Consider the following 18,897-nt stretch of genomic DNA (forward strand, 5'->3'; position numbering starts at 1 on the left):
CGCTGTCGTGGGCTGGCAAATCCTTCTGGTGCTTGCTGCTGCCGTAGTCCTAGGTGTCTCCTGCCTGTCCTCTACGCCTCATTCCCTGTCTCCCCAACCCGTTCACCTTCCGTGGGAGTCTCTGAAGTTACACGGAGGTCACCCGACCGTCGTGTCATTTTAAGTATTTCAAACCACCTACCTACCCCCTTCCACCCCTCAAGTCTGTCCGATGCGTGTCGGATAGACCCTCCCCCCCACCCCATGCTTGGTGATGGGAGGTTCTCAGAGAGAGAAAGACACCGAAGGCAAAGCTCTCTCCTCCCATTCTCTTCCCTTCTGGCAACCTTTTCCTAGCTGCACCCCTCCCCCATTCAGAATCTTAATGAACAATTCTGGAAAAGTCCGGAAGGGCCTGGAGAAACCCCTCGCATGCCTCACTGCTGTGGAATGATTATGTCTGTGTTTACTTCTTGTGCTTGCTTGGGTTATGTTGTGAACTGCCACATGGGTTGGCTTCAGCTAGGGAGGCTTGTTTGCTGTGTGTTGGTATTGTAGTACCAGGACCAGTGGCCACACAAAAAGACACAGGCAGACACAGAAAGCACAGGATTTTTCTACTCTAAACCAGAGGGCAGTGTTGAAAATAACACCTTCTCTCCCTCGATTTAAAAAAAAAAAGAAAAGAAAAGAAAAGAAAAAAGAGAAAAAAGAAAGAAATTCTCAGCATGTGAGTTAAGTGCAGCTGTTAGGTCCACATATGACTTCCTACTCTTTTCAAAACACTCCTGCTTAATACTTTAAGTCAAGAGCAAGAGACCTGGGGATGTTTTGAAGTGTTGCGAGCAGCTGAATGACTTGGTTTAGTTTTGAAGAGAGACTCTCTTTTGTTTCTCACGCTGCCCAAAGACCAGATAAGGGAGTGTGTTTGGAAAATGCCCAAATTCAGAAGCAGCAGGCAACAGAAAAGAGGAAGAAATGTTCTCCCAGGGAAGGCAGGGGATGGGATTGGGGAGTGGGGGAGAGGTGTCAGGGTTTGTTTGTTTTTTTTTTTTCCCTGTCCAGTAGATTTGATGTTATCAAAATGAGTTAACCAACCTGAGAAAACAGTTTTCTGTCCTTGTGGGCAAGAGAGGGAAATTTGAACAGTTCTCAAATCTGAGCTGAGGAAGGTACTTGAAATCATGGATGGAGATGGAGTCACGTGGTAGGGTTTCTTTTCCTTCAAATACAAAAAGAGTTGAGTATATCATGAAACAGGCCTATGTGATCTTTCAGATATAGATTTGTCTGTCAAGCATGGCTTTGTTGTTTTTACTAAAACAATTCTCATAACTCTTTCATGTTATAGAGAATTAGAAGTGTGTATATTGAGAATGGTATCATATAATGCACAGAACTATCCGTTGACTGGGGAGATGAATGTAGATATAAGATCATTTCTTTTCTTTAATAAATCAAAATAGCATTTAAATCTTTGTGCATGATGTATACGGAAACCTGCTGGTCTTTTTGAAGGGGAGATTGCCAAGGGAGCAAAGAGACCTTCTGATGGGTGGTGCTTTAACAACAGAGAGCAGATCAATCCATTTGGTTTCCATGTCTGTGCCACTCAATTTATTCTGTACAATTTTTCCAGAAATTAAACGGTTACCAAGAGAGTTCCACGTTCCCATCTCCAACTGAGCACCACTTATTACTGCAACAGGATTTCAATATTAAGTGATCTGGAAGATATTTCCTCTCTCATTTTGAGTTCTGAATTTGAATTAGCATGAGAATGGCAGGGCAGCAAGATGAGGTATAACTAACCTCGTTGGCAGGCAGTGGAAGGGCTGGGAGGGAAAGTGTTGCTGAGAAGACTAACTGGGGCTGTTCTCAGCAACCTTGTTTACAGGGACATTTCAGAAGCAGCTAGAATTTTCACAAGAGCCTGCCAGAGGTAATGGGCTTATGTTTGAAATTGATCCTAAGTGTGTCTTTTTTTTCTCCTTCACGGACTTGCTATGCACCTTAGCTGAACACTCAAGGCAAAACTTTCCTTAGGCCCCAATGACATTTGCTAATATAGACAAATCCCTGGATTACTGTGTCACAGGAAAGGAGGTTATTTATGAGGTTCTCCTTTGTTTGCGGATGTGTCCATGCAAGTAGCTTTAGCCCTGTTTTATTTGTTTATTTTTCAACAGCAGGCATGCTTGACTGTGTTCAATGCAAAACAAATCACATCCGAGGAAGTTAAAGTATGCCTTGCAGGTTGATCTATAAATTGGTTTCAATTAGACACTGGAGATCTCATTATCCCAGTGAGGGGAATTTATGACATAAAGTAGGAATTTTGTATTTGTTTCAAAATTGTTGGAAAACTGTGGGAACAGAAGGATTTTGAGGGAAATGCCAAAAACCACGTTAATGAAGAAAAACAATGTTGAGATACTTTTGAATAATAGATAGGCTATGTGATGGTCAACCACAAGCTAACATTCTTACACAGTATCTTTATGGCTTTAAATTGGCTGCATTGTCAACTAAGCCTACTCCTCTATTAAGCCATTATACTTTTCAATTATTTAACATTTCTGGCCAACCTATCTTCTGTGGTCTTTTTCTGTACACATCAGAAATGATGTGTACAGTAGTAATGGCTGGCTGCTAGTGCGGGGACTTTGCAGTGGAGAAAGGTTTAATTTTAACTTCTTGGGACAAATACTACAAAGAATGCACAGAGGAAAAAGAAAAGTTATGGAAACAGACGGAGCCCTATGCGATGGAGAGAGCTACAGCCTCGAAACGTACCTAATACAATTTGAGTTAGTCTCACTAAGAAACCTTGACAGTATCTGCCTTCTAGGTACTGTGCATTTGGAAACACTATATCTCCATTTAAATGCAGATCTGTTTCCTCCAGGGAGCAGTTGGTGAATCCTTCCGTTGAACCACTGGTATGAGGAAACCAACTGCAAATTTTTCCTTGAACAACAGAATCTGTCGTTTCGAAGAAACGATGACTGAGTTTCGTAGTACTGTGATTTTTTGAAATTCACTGAAAATATCTCTATAAAGTCAAAATAACGTACCTCTTGTGCCAACAAAGAAATTTTCTCTTGTCACTTTTTAAAAGCTGTGAAATAATTCTGCTTTGCAATTTAGTTTTAAGGTTAGCATTACCATTCCAGTAGAGTAAGCGGGCCTTAGGAATCAGAGGAGGGAATTACATAGGCGTTCTATGTACTTCTTATGCTCTCAGGTTAGCAGATGGGGGCAGGTGCTGTAGGAAAGTTGAAGGATCTTTCTCTGGAACCATCTTCTTTTGATTATTTTGAACCTAATTTGTAAGAGTATTTTGTATTGAAATCAGTGGTAGTGGTGGCCAAAAAGGAGAGCCGGATCCTGTGAGGCCTTCTTTTGAGAGATGATTGCAGAAAGTAATTCAGTCTTTTGAAATAGAATATAGACACACAACCTATTGATTTGGGATCTTCAGATTCAGGTAACTGGGAATATCTTTGCAAATCATTAAATAAAAGTTCCCTAAGTAGACATTGTGATGATGCTAAGACCCTGTGTGTCTTTATCACATAGCTAGGACAGTTTTCTTTTCCTTGGCAATTAGATGCCATTCATTTACTCAACCCTGAATGATTTCTAATTGTGAAGGCCCACTCCTCCCTTAGGTGACTTACTGCATCGTATTGGGTGTAAATCCCACTTCCCATTCTCCCTCTGATATGTACACCATGTACAGTATTTTATAATGTATTTATACCATTATGCTCGATAATTCCTGTGGTTGTGAAGAAGAATCATTGATAGTTTTAAATCAGGCCTCTGTTTATACTTCTATTACGAAAGATGCTTTGTTCGTGGAAACAAAGGAATGATCATAGTTACCCCAAAAGAGGGTTAAATGTGTTTAGAATTCCTGTGATAAAATGCAAGACCCTGGAGAATCAAAGCTATTTTATTTACTTAGGGACACTTATAGCTGTTTCAGGTGACCCATCTGCTAAAATAAATAACCTGGATAGGACCCTTTAAAGGATGCTAATTAATGAATGCGCTTGTTTTATTTTCCTTACACAAATGAATTTTTGTTTTTAGCTTGGCAAATATGCATATCTGACACAGTGATCTTTTACTGTTCGGAAGATTCAAATTCAGAATGCTAGCTTCATATGAAGCACAGCAAAACTTTTGTACTCCTAGTCTGATACATATGTGGTAGGATAAACAGTGTTTCCAGATATCTGTGTTACCAGAGTGACCCATTTCAATTTGACCTCACTCTAAGATATATTAGATTAATAAGGCTGATTTTATGACCAATATCATATTCACAAATACTTGTTTTCATTAGCACAATTATAGATTGTGAGGTAAATTTCCATATATGTTAAATACTAACAACAGAAATAACTAACATTTGTATAGTGTGTTACAGTTTATAACCATACGTTATCTATAAGCTGTTCTTTGGAAGAATATCTATTGCATTTTCTTACTCAAGAAGGCAATCAGGTAAACATAATATGAAAATAGATTCTTTTATCAGAGTTTTCTTTCTCTTTCCTTTCCTTTCTCCCTTCCTCTTTCCCTCCTCTTCCTTCCTTTTTTCTTTTTTCCTTTCTTAATGGAGAAAAAGCTAATGATGCTTTTTTTTTTTTTTTTTTGTGGGGCATGTATAATTGCTTATGACACATTTCTATTAAAAAAGGAGCTGTAACAAGCAATCCAACAGGATTTTTAGAATCTGTCTTCTGCCTACCAGTGTTCTTGAGGAAAATGTAAGGTTGCTGAAATCATTTCATGCCCTGTATGTTTTCAAACATAAATCAGGAAAATTGTTAGTGAGTTATAGCTCTTCTTAGAGACTGTGGCTATAGTGCTCTAGTAAACACAGGCTATATATTTTTCCAAGTTATTATGTGTGGAGAGAAATCCAAAGTTGGCTATTTAGATGAACAGTTTAATTCAGTTATTAGAAATCCATGTTCTATTTAGGGTGAACATTTATTTTCCAAAGGTTGAAACAATGGGACAAAACACCGGAGCACCCTTTGGATCCATCAAAGTTAGAAATTTGTGTTTTTTAGCTAATGTGTACATTACTGAACATCGATCTTCAGCTCAGGGACAGTCAAAATGGTCCTGAGCAGAGTTTATACTATGATCTGGTTGCCCTCTTCATCCGAGAACCGTGACCCTTTGTTTCTTCCTTCCTTTTTTTTTTTTTTGCGATACGCGGGCCTCTCACTGTTGTGGCCTCTCCCGTTGCGGAGCACAGGCTCCGGACGCGCAGGCTCAACGGCCATGGCTCACGGCCCCAGCCGCTCTGCGGCATGTGGGATCCTCCCGGACTGGGGCCCGAACCCGTGTCCCCTGCATCGGCAGGCGGACTCTCAACCACTGCACCACCAGGGAAGCCCTGTTTTTTTATTTCTGAAATGAAGGGATATGACTTGATGGTCTCCAGTGATTCTGAATTAAGTGATTGATTAATAATGAATAAACCAATTAATCATACTCCTGTTTATTTCTATTCTATAAGCTAATTATTTACATAAGTATGGCCTTATGCCATGACTGGAGATATTAGTGTGTAGAGTAGTAAGTAAGCTCCGGTTCAGGGGGTTGAAATGAAAGCCTCATGAAATTTAGCCACTCAAGTTTACACTGAAATTTTTCATTTATAGACTAATTATTAGATATATACTTTTTTTTCACAGAAAATAATCTTAAATGCAGATGATTTTTCTAGGCTAAACCATAAAAGCTTATGTTACTTACTGAGGTGAATTATTGTATATCGTTGAGAAAAAAATGTGAAAAACAGTTCTGTTATGAAACAAGTGATAAACGTAACAGAAAAGCCATAAAACTGATGATAGTTTATCATTTATCTAAATTCTGGAGGGTTGATGTTTAAGAGAATACACATATAAATGGAAGTTAAAAAGATAGGTGGAAACTATTGCAGAGTATCTGAAAGGGATTTTTTTTTTAATATTTTATGCAAGGGATTTTTAGAAACTTCCAGGATTTTTAGAGACTGGCTGCAAAGTATTTCTTTCCCTGGGCATAGTGTAACATTAGCAGTACTCCTAAGTTCCTCACCTGTAATAAGATTTGTTTTTTGACAACCAGTATTGAAAAGTGAGAGAGTGAGAAAAAACAGAGAGAAAAAATTATGCTCTGAAGTGATTGGTCAAGATGTGAGAGAAGAAAAGATGGAAGGTGGTTGAAGGTAGAAAAGAGGCATATGGGGGTATGTGTGGTGTGTGGGTGTGTGTATGAATGAGAGAGAGAGAGAGAGAGAGAGAGATGGATGGCTTGGTTTGCATTTAACTGATCAGTAGGTTGGGAAACCAAAAGGCAAAAGAGGGAAGCTAAGGCATGCATATTCTTCCTGAAGAGAAAGTACAGTATGTGAGTTATGTGGAAAAACATTGGAATTAGAGTTTGAGCATCCATTTTGAAATTTTTGCTAGGCCACTCATTGCCTGTTTTGATCTTGCGAAATTATTAAGTTCTCTGAATTTGTCTTATCGGTAAACGTGTAAATAAGAAAAGCATGTGCTTCCAAGATGGTTGTGAGAGTTGAGTGAGACTCGTGTATAAAAGTACGTGGAAGTTCTACCTAGTTTTAGGTGGTGAGGAAAAGTCATTGGGTCAAGCAGTTCTCCATGCTGACCAGGTGTGTCAAAGGCTTAGGCCAATTCGTTTAGCTCCAGAGTGGTCTTTGGTGGGCATGTTTCTTGTCCATTGTGGCCCAAGAACTGTGGTGGGTTCATTACATAGTCTTTTATTTAGGGAGGAAGGAGGAGGTAGTATGCAGCTGGCCGGTTGAATAGAGCGAGACTGATAATTCTAATGTATGCTATGCCAGTGCACAGGAACATATTTACTTGCTTTACAGTTGGCCACAGCTTGTCTAATACACAAGTGAATGACTTTGGAAACAAAAACAATGTATCCAATAATTGTTTTCTTTGTCTCAAACATTGCCTGTCATTCCCACTTTTGCCAGGACGCTGATATTCATCTAAACTTCCTGGATTTTTGTTAAGGCTGAAGGAATCATGGTTTGGCAGTAAATACTAATTAATAATAATATAAATTCCATTTAAAAAAAGATTTCCAGGCTATAACAGAACTAACTAATGCAATACATCAGCTGAACTCCAAATTCTAAATTCTATACAGATCTCTCAAGAATATTTTTATTTTTATGTAGGGTTCACTGATAAATGTTTAGCCAATTCTTCCATCAGAAATGGCCTACACTTCAAAGCCTGAAGTGAAGCAGTAGATCAAGAGGTATTCAAGAAATTTGGGCTGTTTGTTTAGACAATATATCTTGAAAAAGCAGATTCAAAAATCTGCTTGGACTTTACCTGAGGTTGGTCCTGTGCTCTGCTCTAATTCACAAGATAATGATCAACAGACTTCTATACTTTGTGATCTGTCAAACCTAGAAACTGAAGTGAACCTGGAAATCAAGAGATGTCTTGAGATCAAGTTTGAATCTAAAAGTAAATGTTCAATGGCTCTTACCAAAATTCATTAGTCCTCAACATATAGAATATATGCTAACCAAATGGAGAAAACAATATTTGGGTGATTTAGTTATGAGTCAGTGTTAAAAACTTTGATATGTGTGTAACTATTTGAAAGTAACTGAAAACCTAGCATGAACTCTGGAAGGCCACAAATAACCTCCAAACCACTCTTTGTTGAGAAGCTGTAGCTTCTTATGAGATGGATCATAGAGAGTAAAATGGACCCAGCTTGAGTTTCTTTTACATTTAGGAAAATTTATTAAACACATAATGTGTTTAGCATCAGGTTAGGTCTGTTAGAGAATACAAAGTAATTTTAAGATATAGTTCCTCTCTTTAAGGGAATTACACTATCTTTAGGGAAATATAACGCACATTAAACTATTAAGATAACAGTACAGTATAGAATGGTGCAGAAAATGAATGCTATGTGACAGAGTCATATGTATTGCGACAGAGTCAGAGCTTGGGTTGAGGTTCAGGCTATCGTTTACTGGCTGTGTGACTCTCCTCTTTAAGCCATAGTTTTACCATTTACAAATTGGGCATAGTTTCATCTGTCTCCTAGGATTGTCATGAGAATCAAATGAGACCAAGTATTTGAAATTGTTTTTGTGCTTTATAATAGAGATTACACAAATTCCAGGAGCGGGGGGAGGGAGGACACTGATAGCATTGCACTTGAGAGTAGGGGCCGTGTCTCAGCTGACCTTGTACCCCCGAGTCTGGCACTGGGCCTGGTTCTGAGAGGGGGCTCAGTAAATGTTGGCAAATGCATGCATGTCAGGCACTGGGGACAGCCCTTGACCTCTGTTATTCTTTAAATCTTCCCAATAATCTTGTATGGTAGATATATATTGTCTCCATTTCATAGATGAGGAAACAGAAGTTCAGAGATTTTAAGCAACTCCAATCTCATGTAGGTAGAAAGTAGTAGGGTCAGGTTAGGAAGCTATCATTACACTACAGGGTCGGAAATTATCATTACACCTGAACCTTAGTGTGGGCAAAATGAAAAGCAAAGGCCTTGGATAACTTACCAGTTGCCCAGGCAGCTCATGGGCCAGCTTTCAGAGAAGTAGGAGAATACTTCCCTGTACTGCCTGACACATGTAACGTGGCCTTTTGTTGAACTGTCAGTCCTGATTTCTACCCTTTGAAGTAAGATGCACAATCGTGAGAAAATACCGCATAATATACCATTACCTAGACTTGTCATTGGGACAGAAGGGAGAGGAGGGGCAGTGAGGCACACACAGATGCTGAAGTGGTTAACCAGTGACTTGGATTAAGTTTTCTCCGGCAACCCGCACCAAGTCTCCGAACCCCCTCTGTCTCGTACACTCTCTTAACTTTGCCTCTCAGAGTTGGCAAGGTCTGGAATTTCCATTCTCCTCCATGATCAGGTGGTAAAGAAGGTGATGCCAATACCAAACAGCATATTCACGTTCTGCATGGCTTGCCTGCCCCTAACATCCCACCAGCCTTATTCGATCAGTGGGTTCTACTGGAGTGAAATTTTACAGTTGTGCCTAGTTTAGAATCAACAGTAATCAGATGGCCCCCAACCAAACAGGAATTTGAAAACTCCAGCCTCTGAATTCGGAAAGCAGAATAGAGAACTAGGTACCCCCATCCCCAATCCTATGTTAGTTTTTCCTCTGTTTATTTGTGAGCAATGTCCAGGGAGCCTGAAATACTCAACACAGGACTAGTATTAACCCACTGTGGATCTGAAGGTTTGTATAAGAAATTGAGGGGAATGCATTTTAAAAATTGGGATTCATTTTTTTAAAATTCTGTGAAAATACAGTACATAGGAGGTCAGGACAGCAGAGATTAGGGACTATATTTAACGTAAGTCCAGAGAATACCTTGCACTCTTAGCAGAGTCCAGCCAGTAACAATGTTTAGTTTCCCAGGAACTGCGCTAATATAGTCGAGATGAAACCTGGGGTGGGGTGGGAGGGGCGATGCTTTCCATGCTCCTCCCCGATCTGTGGTAAGTCTGCTGGGTTGAACTGTGTGAAGTTGTCAAAGGTGGCTCTGCTCTCCAGCCCTTGGCACGAGCTCCGCTGAAATGTGATGCCATTGGTTTTCAGTAAAGGTTCCTTTCTGCAGGGCTGCAAACACAGATCAGCTGCTACTGTGTATACACAACCAGGGAGCAGATCAACCAGCACATTTAAAGCAGCCTTTTTAACCCCGAGACTTTCCAAGACCTCCTCTCCACGCAGGAACTTTCCTTCTCTGTTGTCAGATTGAGCACCGTGCTCTTGTCATCAGATCCGAGCTAGGCTCCCTGCTGCACAGTAGAGAGGCTTCCTTAAGACATTTGTCCTTGAAACTGCACCAAACTCTTGGAAGAACCCAGAACGTGTAAGTATGTATGATTTAGGCAGCAAGAGGACAGGGCAGAGCTGCAATCAACCATTATACAATATCCGATTAGCAGGGCAAGAGGGATTTTTCCGACGTTTTGTTACATTCATTTTCAATTCGTTCTGAGAAAACAAATCAATTCTAGCTTCTGATACAGTGACTTTGCAGTAGATGGGGTTGTATGTAATATGTTAGCTTTAACTATTTGCTGTTCTCATTTAGCATGGAGATGTGACTTGTGGGATGGTGATGGTGGGCATTAAACTATAAAACTTCTAAATTTTGATTAGGAATGATAATTGCTGGGCATGTGCATCTTGAGAAACAAGTTTGCTTTGGGGAATGCTTTTAAAAGAATTAACCACCTAAATTCATGGACAGTAGAATGAATTTGGACCGTTCTCGCTCTCAATAAAACATATTAGTTTGCAGTTTTCATTTACTCATAAAGAGCATTCCGCTGAGGTTTTGTCTTAATTGAATCCTACCCAGTGCTGTCTGTGTGATGTTTTACTGGCGTGTGTGTATCCGTTTAAGTTACTTTGCTAGATTGCAGTCTGGTTAAACCTGTGTTTAGCCACTCTCTGGATCCTAAGAACAACCAGTGAAAGAAACGCTCACAGAATTTGGGAGGGGGTGGGTGGGTTTGTTTTAAAGGGTGGTCGTATTACCCTTGAAAGCTGTTTAGCTGCACAACGTGAATGGCTGTCAGATGGAGACCACAGACTGAATACTCTGAGGCTCTAAGTCAGATGTCAGCTTGTCCACTTTCATAACTCCAACCAGTAAAAGCTCGTGCCCCCTTGCTATCAATTTTTAATATGTACCAATACTTAGGTTTATAAGATTAATTTCTCTCAGATTAGGCTGATTGATAGCTGGACTGTGGTTTCTTAAGAGCTGGTTCCCTGAAACCCACAGCAGAGCTGCATTCCATTTAACTAGTGGATGTAAAAACGGGTAACCATGGATTCAGCCACCACTCACTGCCAGTGCAATGACTTGTTGTAAACAATACAAATGAGCCAGGAGAGCAGAGGCAACCAGACATGAAATGATTTTAATAGAAATTACGGTAAAAGGTCATGTGATGTGGTATCAGCTTCTGTTCAGTTTTAAAGGGAAAGTCTGTCTTTTCTCCCCCACCTCGCCTATTCCCAACCCACCCAAGTAGATGTCTCCACAGACTTGGCAGGTCCCATGCTCTGCTTCCGTGGAGAAGGGTGGCCAGGGTAATTCTGGGCAAAGTGTGGTGACTGGTGGATTTTCACGGTAAGTACCTTCCTTTTTAGAAACCAGAAGGACATCTGCGTCTTCCTGGGCTTCCTTCATGGAAGGTCATGCTAATTGTGTTCTAGAAGTCCTCAAGCTTTGATGTAAGAGGAATAGGTCATTTTGTCCCTTAGCTTTTACGGGATGCAACTGTCTTTTCTCTGCCTTCTGAAGCCTCTGGATTATTTCGTAACCTCGGTGTTTCTGAAAACTCTTATTGGCTTTAGAAGCAACTCCTGCAATATGGTAATGAACACACGCAGATACCGGGAGAAGTGCTGTGTCTAACCTCTAGGTTTGCATCCACGCAGACCTTTGCTGAGTTCTACAAGGACGAGCTTTTACAATACGATTTGCATTTCTCTGGTAGAAATGGTTTCCGTGTGCGAAAATGACTGTAGCGTTCGTAAACGTGCCTTCAACCAAGAAACATTAGCACACTGTACCTGTGTCAAGTGCTACCCTCATGGCTTGTTTGGTACTGATCCCAGCTGTGCTTAGTCAAAGGAAATGAAAGAAGAAACTCTAGTCTTCAGAGTCTGGGAGAAAAAGGGGCGCTTAGAAGCCAGATTTGGAGGGTGGTCCCTAGTTGGTACCTAGTGTGCACGAGTGAAGGGGCTCAGAGTCACTGTCGCAGACAACCCCAGGCACCTTGAGCAAAGGTCTGTCTCTATATGTGTTGTGTGTCAAGGTGAAACAGACCTGAACTGGTCTCTTGAGCCATACCACCTTCTGCGCACAGATGGTCGAAATCATCGTATCATCTTGGAACAAAAGATCATGCTGTGTTTATATCTCACCTCCTTTTACCATGCAGGAACTTCTGAATAGATGCGTGATTGTACACATATAGATGTCATACTGAATAAAAGAATTTGGGGCGTTTATTTTTCTATTAATACCTTCACTACGATAGGCCCCATCGGCACATGAAAAAAGCATGGGGGTTGTAATGTAGAAGCTCAGTAAGATCCGAGCATCAGCCTTCTCTGTATACACTCAGGAGTTTTATCTAGTGGACTCTTTGTTTGTACCTGTGAGTGTTAACGTAGTACTTATATTTAAGCTTTTTTTTTTTTAAATGAGATTTTTAAGATGTTGGAGTGCCTCATCGCATGCTTAGACTGAAGAATTCTTCAGAATGTTTTAGTTGTCTGTGGTCGCATGGTTTGTTAGCTATTCTAATATTAGCTTTGCTTATCAAAAAGAAACAAAAGAAGAAACTGTAGTCATTCATGTTGGGGGCCAGGGAGGAGCAATTTGAAGCTGACAGGGGAACACCAAGTCCAGGTGAGGTTTTGGGTAAATGATAATAAAATACATTATTTTTACTTTTCCCAGCCTTGATTCTCCACGTTGAAGAACAGGAATAAAGTATCAACTACAAGGTGGTTAGAAGCACAAACGGTGGAGTCAGACGTGGGTTAGAGTCTTTGCTCTGGACCTCGTTATGCTTAAGATTTTGAGCAAAGTGACCATCTCTCTGAGCTGCCACCTTGTCATCTGTAGATTGAGCAGGGTAATGCACACCAGCGGGTGGGTGAAAGCGTTAACTGAGCTAATGCATAGAAAGTATTACTGTTTCCCACCACGTCTGGCATATAGTAAGTGCTTCATAAGCTGTTCCTAGTTTCATTATTATTTTTGACCGAGGAAACATTTGGGGAAGTAGAATCCTGCTCTAAATGCTGGGTCAGAAAAAGACAAGATTCACATCATGGGTTGGTCCTGTTCTAGTGACGGTTGGTACACGCAGTAACTGGGCATCACTCGGGAGATGGTGATTTAGTTTGTAGCCTAGTGTAGTGTTTTTATATAACATTTGCTAAAAGCCTAAAGTAGTATCTTTTTGCCATGTATTTTTTCATTTTCATGCAAGTTATGCAGGAAAACCAATTAATTGTTTTGTATTTATGATTTCTAGTAACTATGGCTATTGCGGTAACATGCACATTTTATCTATGATCCTATTGCTAGAGTTGAGAGCAGAAAAACACCTAGAGGTATAAGATATTCATCATCACATCGTACAAGCTTACATCCTACAAGCTTAAAACTAGTGGTAACTAGTTCTCAATGATAATCATATCTACTAAAGAGCAGTAATAATTAACAGGCTAGCTAATTAGACACTACCAAAGAGACATTTCTTTTTTAAAAAATTTTATTGAAGTATAGTTACTTACCATGTTGTGTTAATTTCTGCATATAGCAAAGGGATTCAGTTATGACATACATATTCTTTTCCATTACGGTTTATCATATTCTTTCCATTACGGTTTTTTCATATTCTTTTCCATTATGGTTTATCTTGAGAGGATTGTCTACATGTTTACTGTGTCCTTTGACCTTCCTGAAATCTAAGGTTCTGATTCTCTCCTTCCTTTCTCTCTCCCTTCCCTCCCTCTTTCCTTCCTTCCCTCCCTCCTTCCTTCCTTCTCTCCTGCCCTCCTTTTATCTCTTGTATATTCTCTCAACTCTATAGCATTTACTTTTTCTTTGTGAATCAGAAGGGTTCAGGGAACAGAAAAAGAGGGAGAGGAGACCCACAGTCTTTTTATGTTAGTCCTGGTTTTATAAATGGAAACTTTAAGAAGAGTCAGAAAAATCTGTTTTTCTTTCTCCCGCTATTGAACTGGAGAAGCACATCTGAAGTGACCTGCAGACTCCAGGGAAGCCTCGTTCGGTAGCTATTTGTTGATTCATTGATTAAACGGCATGGAGGGAAGGGGCATGGGGTATGGAGATCCCCTTAGTAGTGAGAGCTTTGAAACCCCAGGCTGCAATGTGCAGTAGGTTGGTTTCTCTGTGACCTTCCAACAACTAATCTCCTTTAAGATCGGAATCAAAGCAGTTAAGGGATTTTGTCAGATGGGTTTTGCCTACAGTTGGGGTTTTGGCAGTTGCGTGTCGAAGGCAATACATTCTTCACAGGGATATGAATTTTTTTTTTTTTTTCCAGAAAGGAATGAAGACAAGGTGCCAGCAGGAATCTCTAGAGAGGGGCTCTTGTTTATCCATGGTAGTGTTCAGGCCGGGACAGCTGCAAGGTGGATGACTTTCTCACACTTCCCAGCCAACTTTCTCTTTAACCACCCTCGTCTGATGGCCTGGTCAACAAGTGCACTCATGCAGCGGGCCCCTCTCTGTAATCTTCTCTTCAAAGGGCAGAGAGAAAGCCTGAGATTAGAATCCGATATCATATGAGTGAGGATGGGTGTCTGGTATCTATTTTGGGGAGATCAGAGAGTGTAGAATTAGAGCTGGAAACTGTTCATTTTAAATGGATGAATGGGGACTTCCCTGGCTGTCCAGTGGTTAGGGCTCCACGCTTCCACTGCTGAGGGTGTGGGTTCGATCCCTGGTTGGGGAACTAAGATCTCACATGTTGCATGTGGGGTTCGATCCCTGGTTGGGGAACTAAGATCTCACATGTTGCATGTGGTGTGACAAAAAAAAAAAAAAAAAATTAGGTGGATGAATGACTTGTCCAAAGTCACACAACTTATGAGTTGTACAACCAGGGCTAGAACTTGGGGTGTCTGACTCCCAGGATGGCACTCTTTTGAGGGCTCCTGCCTTTCAGTGAATATCACATTGGGAAAAAAAAATCCGGTTTAGGGAATAGTAAGACTATCTTAAAGAGATTGCTCAAAAGAGTCATATAGGTCTCGTTCTAACCCTGAAGCCATAATTTAGAAGCTCTGTGAGCCTTGGGAAAGATACCAAGCCATCTGAGCTGTGGTTTTCCTCACTGTAAAATTGAGATCAGAATAATTAATCAATGGTGATAACTAAGCAATAAAAATAATGCTTATAGTTTAGGTTTGTTGTGTGGATTAAATAAGATTACATGTGGAAGGTACCTAAGCTTATTCTTGACACAAGATAGATATCAGTAAATATTATCGTCATTCTTCTTTTTTTTTTCAAGGTTGGTGGTAGAGTCTTCGTGTAGGGTAGAATTATGAGGAAAGGCTTTAGGAAGGCATCTGGAATAGAGTAGCTCAATGGTTTTCAACCTTTTTCTTCTGCTTTAACACACACAGAGAAACGTACGTGAAGAATTACTGCGTGCCTGGTATAGGATGATCAATAAATAATAACACGATGGTGGTGATGATCATGGTGGTGGTGGTGATGACAGATGCTGATCGCTGAGGTGTACATACCACAGATGAGCCCAGGACTATACACGAGTCCCCAGAGCTTTAGTCTGGATTGCACTGCTTTCTTTCCCACACTAGAGAGGAAGTCAAAATGTGGGTGAGTAAGAGTTGGTGCCATTAGAAGTGCATCTACACTCATTTAAATTAAAAAGAAAATCATCGGCAGACTTTAGTACTTTGTTACTGGTAACAAATTACTGGCAAAATACCAGTTGGTCTAGAAGATGCCGTCTTTCCTGGAGAAACATGATTTTGAAAGGTGCTTTACATCCCAGACCTGGAACTATTGAATACATGGGTTTGAATTCTGGTTCAACCACTCACGAGCTGTGATGACCTACGGAAGTAACTGAACCACTCTTAGTCTCTATTCCCTCATCTTTAATTGGAGTCATAGTGGTGCCCACCTCATACTGTTGTTGTGAGGATTAAACGAATTAACACATGAAAAGTACTAAGAAAAATGTCTGGCACACAGTAAGTGTTAGCAATTATTTTTTTTAATATTATTTATTTTTGGCTGTGTTGGGTCTTTATTGCTGTGTGCGGGCTTTCTCTAGTTGTGGCGAGCGGGGGCTACTCTTCGTTGCGGTGCACGGGCTTCTCGTTGCGGTGGCTTCTCTTGTTGCAGAGCACGAGCTCTAGGCGCACGGGCTTCAGTAGTTGTGGCACACTGGCTCAGTAGTTGTTGCTCGCGGGCTCTCTAGAGCGCAGGCTCAGTAGTTGTGGCGCACGGGCTTAGTTGCTCCGTGGCATGTGGGATCTTTCAGGAACAGGGATGGAACCCGTGTCCCCTGCGTTGGCAGGCGGGTTCTTAACCACTGCATCACCAGGGAAGCCCTAGTGTTAGCAATTTTTAGACGTTTTTGTCTCCAAGCTATCTGATGGGGCAGCGTCCTACCTTGAGAATTTTTCCCTCTGAAAATTGTCATTTTTAATGTTAACCATGGTATCATTAATACATAAAACTGTGTTTTAGTTTTCACACAGTACAAGCTGCCTTTATCATGTACTTAACCGTTGAAAAAGGCATTATGTCATGTGTTTTAAACGGTATCTTAATTGATTTAATTCTCCCATTATTCTTACGAAATAGTTACCTCCATCTTACAAATGAGAAAATAGAGCCTGTAAGAGGTGATAGAACTTGCCCAGCTAGTGAGTGACAGAGAAGAGCCTCCAGTTTAAAATCTTCTTTACGTATCTCCCCTACACTGCTCACTAAGTTGGAGACAGTTTGCAGAGGTGGTGGGAAAAGTGTATTTTCTGGAATGAAAGAGACCCAAGAATCATGAAATGGCTTTCTTCTAGGACATTCAGAAGACTCAAACTAGAAACAGGGAAGATGATCACAGTAAAAAGCAATTTAATTTATTTACTCGATAATCAGAAAAATCTGGAAATATACTTTAATTTGATTTTTAAGGACAGGAAGAGATAAGAGACAGAGGTGGAAAAGGATAATGAATAATGAGGAGGAGAAAGAAAAGGAGAAAGAGGAGAGTGAAAGAGAGAGAGAGACAGACACACAGTGGCGTAAGTACATGCCTGTCATTTAACATTCAAGCAGTCACGGAGGTAGATGGTCTGGAATCACCTTCCTCATTTTAGACCTCCTTTTGTCCAAAACAGCACAACCAGAAATAATGGATTGGGGATTTACACTATGGTATTTTGCCTTTAAATCCAGTGCATTTTTCTGCTACATTTTGCCGCCTTTTGAGACATAAAGATTCATACAATGATATAGACTCATAAAGAGAGAGAAGTATAGGTACACTGACACAGAGACAAATAATATTAGAACTGTCTTTTAGCTTTTATAGACATTAACGTGGAGATTTTCTAAAGTCCTGTTGTGGTTCTGCAACTATAGACATAAGTTAGATTAATCTATATTCAGAAGACTAGGTGTTTAAAAGTGTTATTAGATATTTAATGCTTTTTATTTAAAATTCGTTTTTACTTCTCTTATTGAGTGGATTTTCAAAAAAAAAAAAACTTGTGAGCTATGTCAGTCACCTTGTATTCCCAATTTTACAGAGGAAGAAAATGAGTTATGCAGAGGTTACATTATTTCCCTAAGACCATAGTAGTTGATGACAGATGTGAAAGTCATTCTCTGGTTTTTGACCCTCCAGAAAAAGACTTTTCTCTTTCCTGTGATGATCTCTTCTAATTGGTATGGTTATCGCTTAATCAACTTCTAAGAACTTGGGGACACATGGATGGAAAAGTCACACCTGTGTACATAATGAGGGCCTTTCTTGGAAACGGAAAGAGGGGTTGATCCTTTCATGCAGGTTTTGCTCTTGCCTTCAAATCTGGAATACCATCAACTGGTCTTTAAGGAATGATGTACGGGCTATAGTTTACAACGTTCTTTTCTTCCCTAGAATCCAGGCTGGGCACTGGAGAGAATCCTGTGCCTTGTTGCGCTTTAGCCTCCTGGGGTCCACCAGATGCTATGGTGTCTTCCCCAGAGAGTTGCCTGCTGCTCCCATGATATGTCCGACTGGCACTCTGTTTGTAAAGCAGATGGAGTTCCCTTCCAAGAGGTACTTCCTGCTCTGCATGTTTGTTTTGAAGAATTGGGTTTTGGTAAGTACAGGGGACCAGGAAAAAAGGGAGGTACCAGACTGTTGTGTGAGAAATGAGAGGCAGTCCAAGACAGAGTGAAAAGAGGGAAAAGTGAAATCTTTGTAATTTCCAAGGTTAAGGCCAAGGTCAGACCACCTTCTAAATCAGTTTGAGCAGAATCTCTAAAGTTAGGCCAAAGTTAGTTGGGCAAAAACCCCAGGGTCCTTCTTGGGGAAAAAAATGGTAACTGTCCAATTACCCTTTTTCAGTGTTTAAATGATGGAGGTGGAGAGGAAGGATTATAAGCGGTAAAAGGGGTGGCTTTTGACCTTTTGCCTTAGAAGGTCATGGAACCATACGACCAGCTTTGAGAAAAGCTGCTTGAGAATAACTGTGCTTGTTGATAAACAATTGTTTTCTTACCGTGTCCACTGAAATAACATACAGAATGACTCCCTCTAGATTTAAGTATTTCTTCTAATAATACATGATATTTGTGTAGTGAAAGTTTATGATGTCACAAATTATCATTTCCCTTTTATAGCTGAGTTAACCTAGCAAGATTAAGTGGCTTCTTGAGATTAACACAGCTTGTTAAAAAGAGAGCAGAAGACTCAAAATTGAGTCTTCTGACATCTAGATCTGGATCGCTCCTACCTCTTAGAGAATCCAGTCTTGGAAGAGGGTTGGTGTGGGGTAGGACTGATGACATTAGTGGGAAGGACATTAGGAAGAGGAAAAATCAGTCCTGAAAATATTAGAAGAAACAACTCGTGATGTCTTTTTTTTTTTTTTTTTTGGTGGGTGTGGTACATATGGCTTCAGGATGGTACAAAGATTCTGATTTTGTCCTCAAAAGAAGATGAAGGCCATAGGGGGCAGGAAAAGGGAAGCCGCCCTGGGTGGCTCATAAAGGATGCAGGTGACTTCTCCCCCCACCCCCCAGCCCCAGTCCC

The 18,897-nt window shown here is 40.5% G+C and overlaps 1 protein-coding gene across 5 annotated transcripts in view; it reads left to right on the top strand.

The window, feature by feature from the left end:
• The window catches only part of ESRRG (estrogen related receptor gamma), a 638,184-nt gene that overhangs the window by 47,161 nt on the left and 572,126 nt on the right, over window positions 1-18,897 (top strand). The window contains exon 1 of one of the 5 annotated variants that reach the window (XM_024739214.1): window positions 9,723-9,917. The exons of the other annotated variants lie outside the window; for them this stretch is intronic. The gene's annotated coding sequence lies outside the window, so the exon portion shown is untranslated. Of the gene's footprint in view, window positions 1-9,722; window positions 9,918-18,897 lie in introns of those variants that run through there. 5 annotated transcript variants of the gene reach the window in all.

Source organism: Neophocaena asiaeorientalis, unplaced genomic scaffold (assembly GCF_003031525.2).
Source record: "Neophocaena asiaeorientalis asiaeorientalis breed wild unplaced genomic scaffold, Neophocaena_asiaeorientalis_V1.1 scaffold477, whole genome shotgun sequence".
Taxonomy (NCBI): domain Eukaryota; kingdom Metazoa; phylum Chordata; class Mammalia; order Artiodactyla; family Phocoenidae; genus Neophocaena; species Neophocaena asiaeorientalis.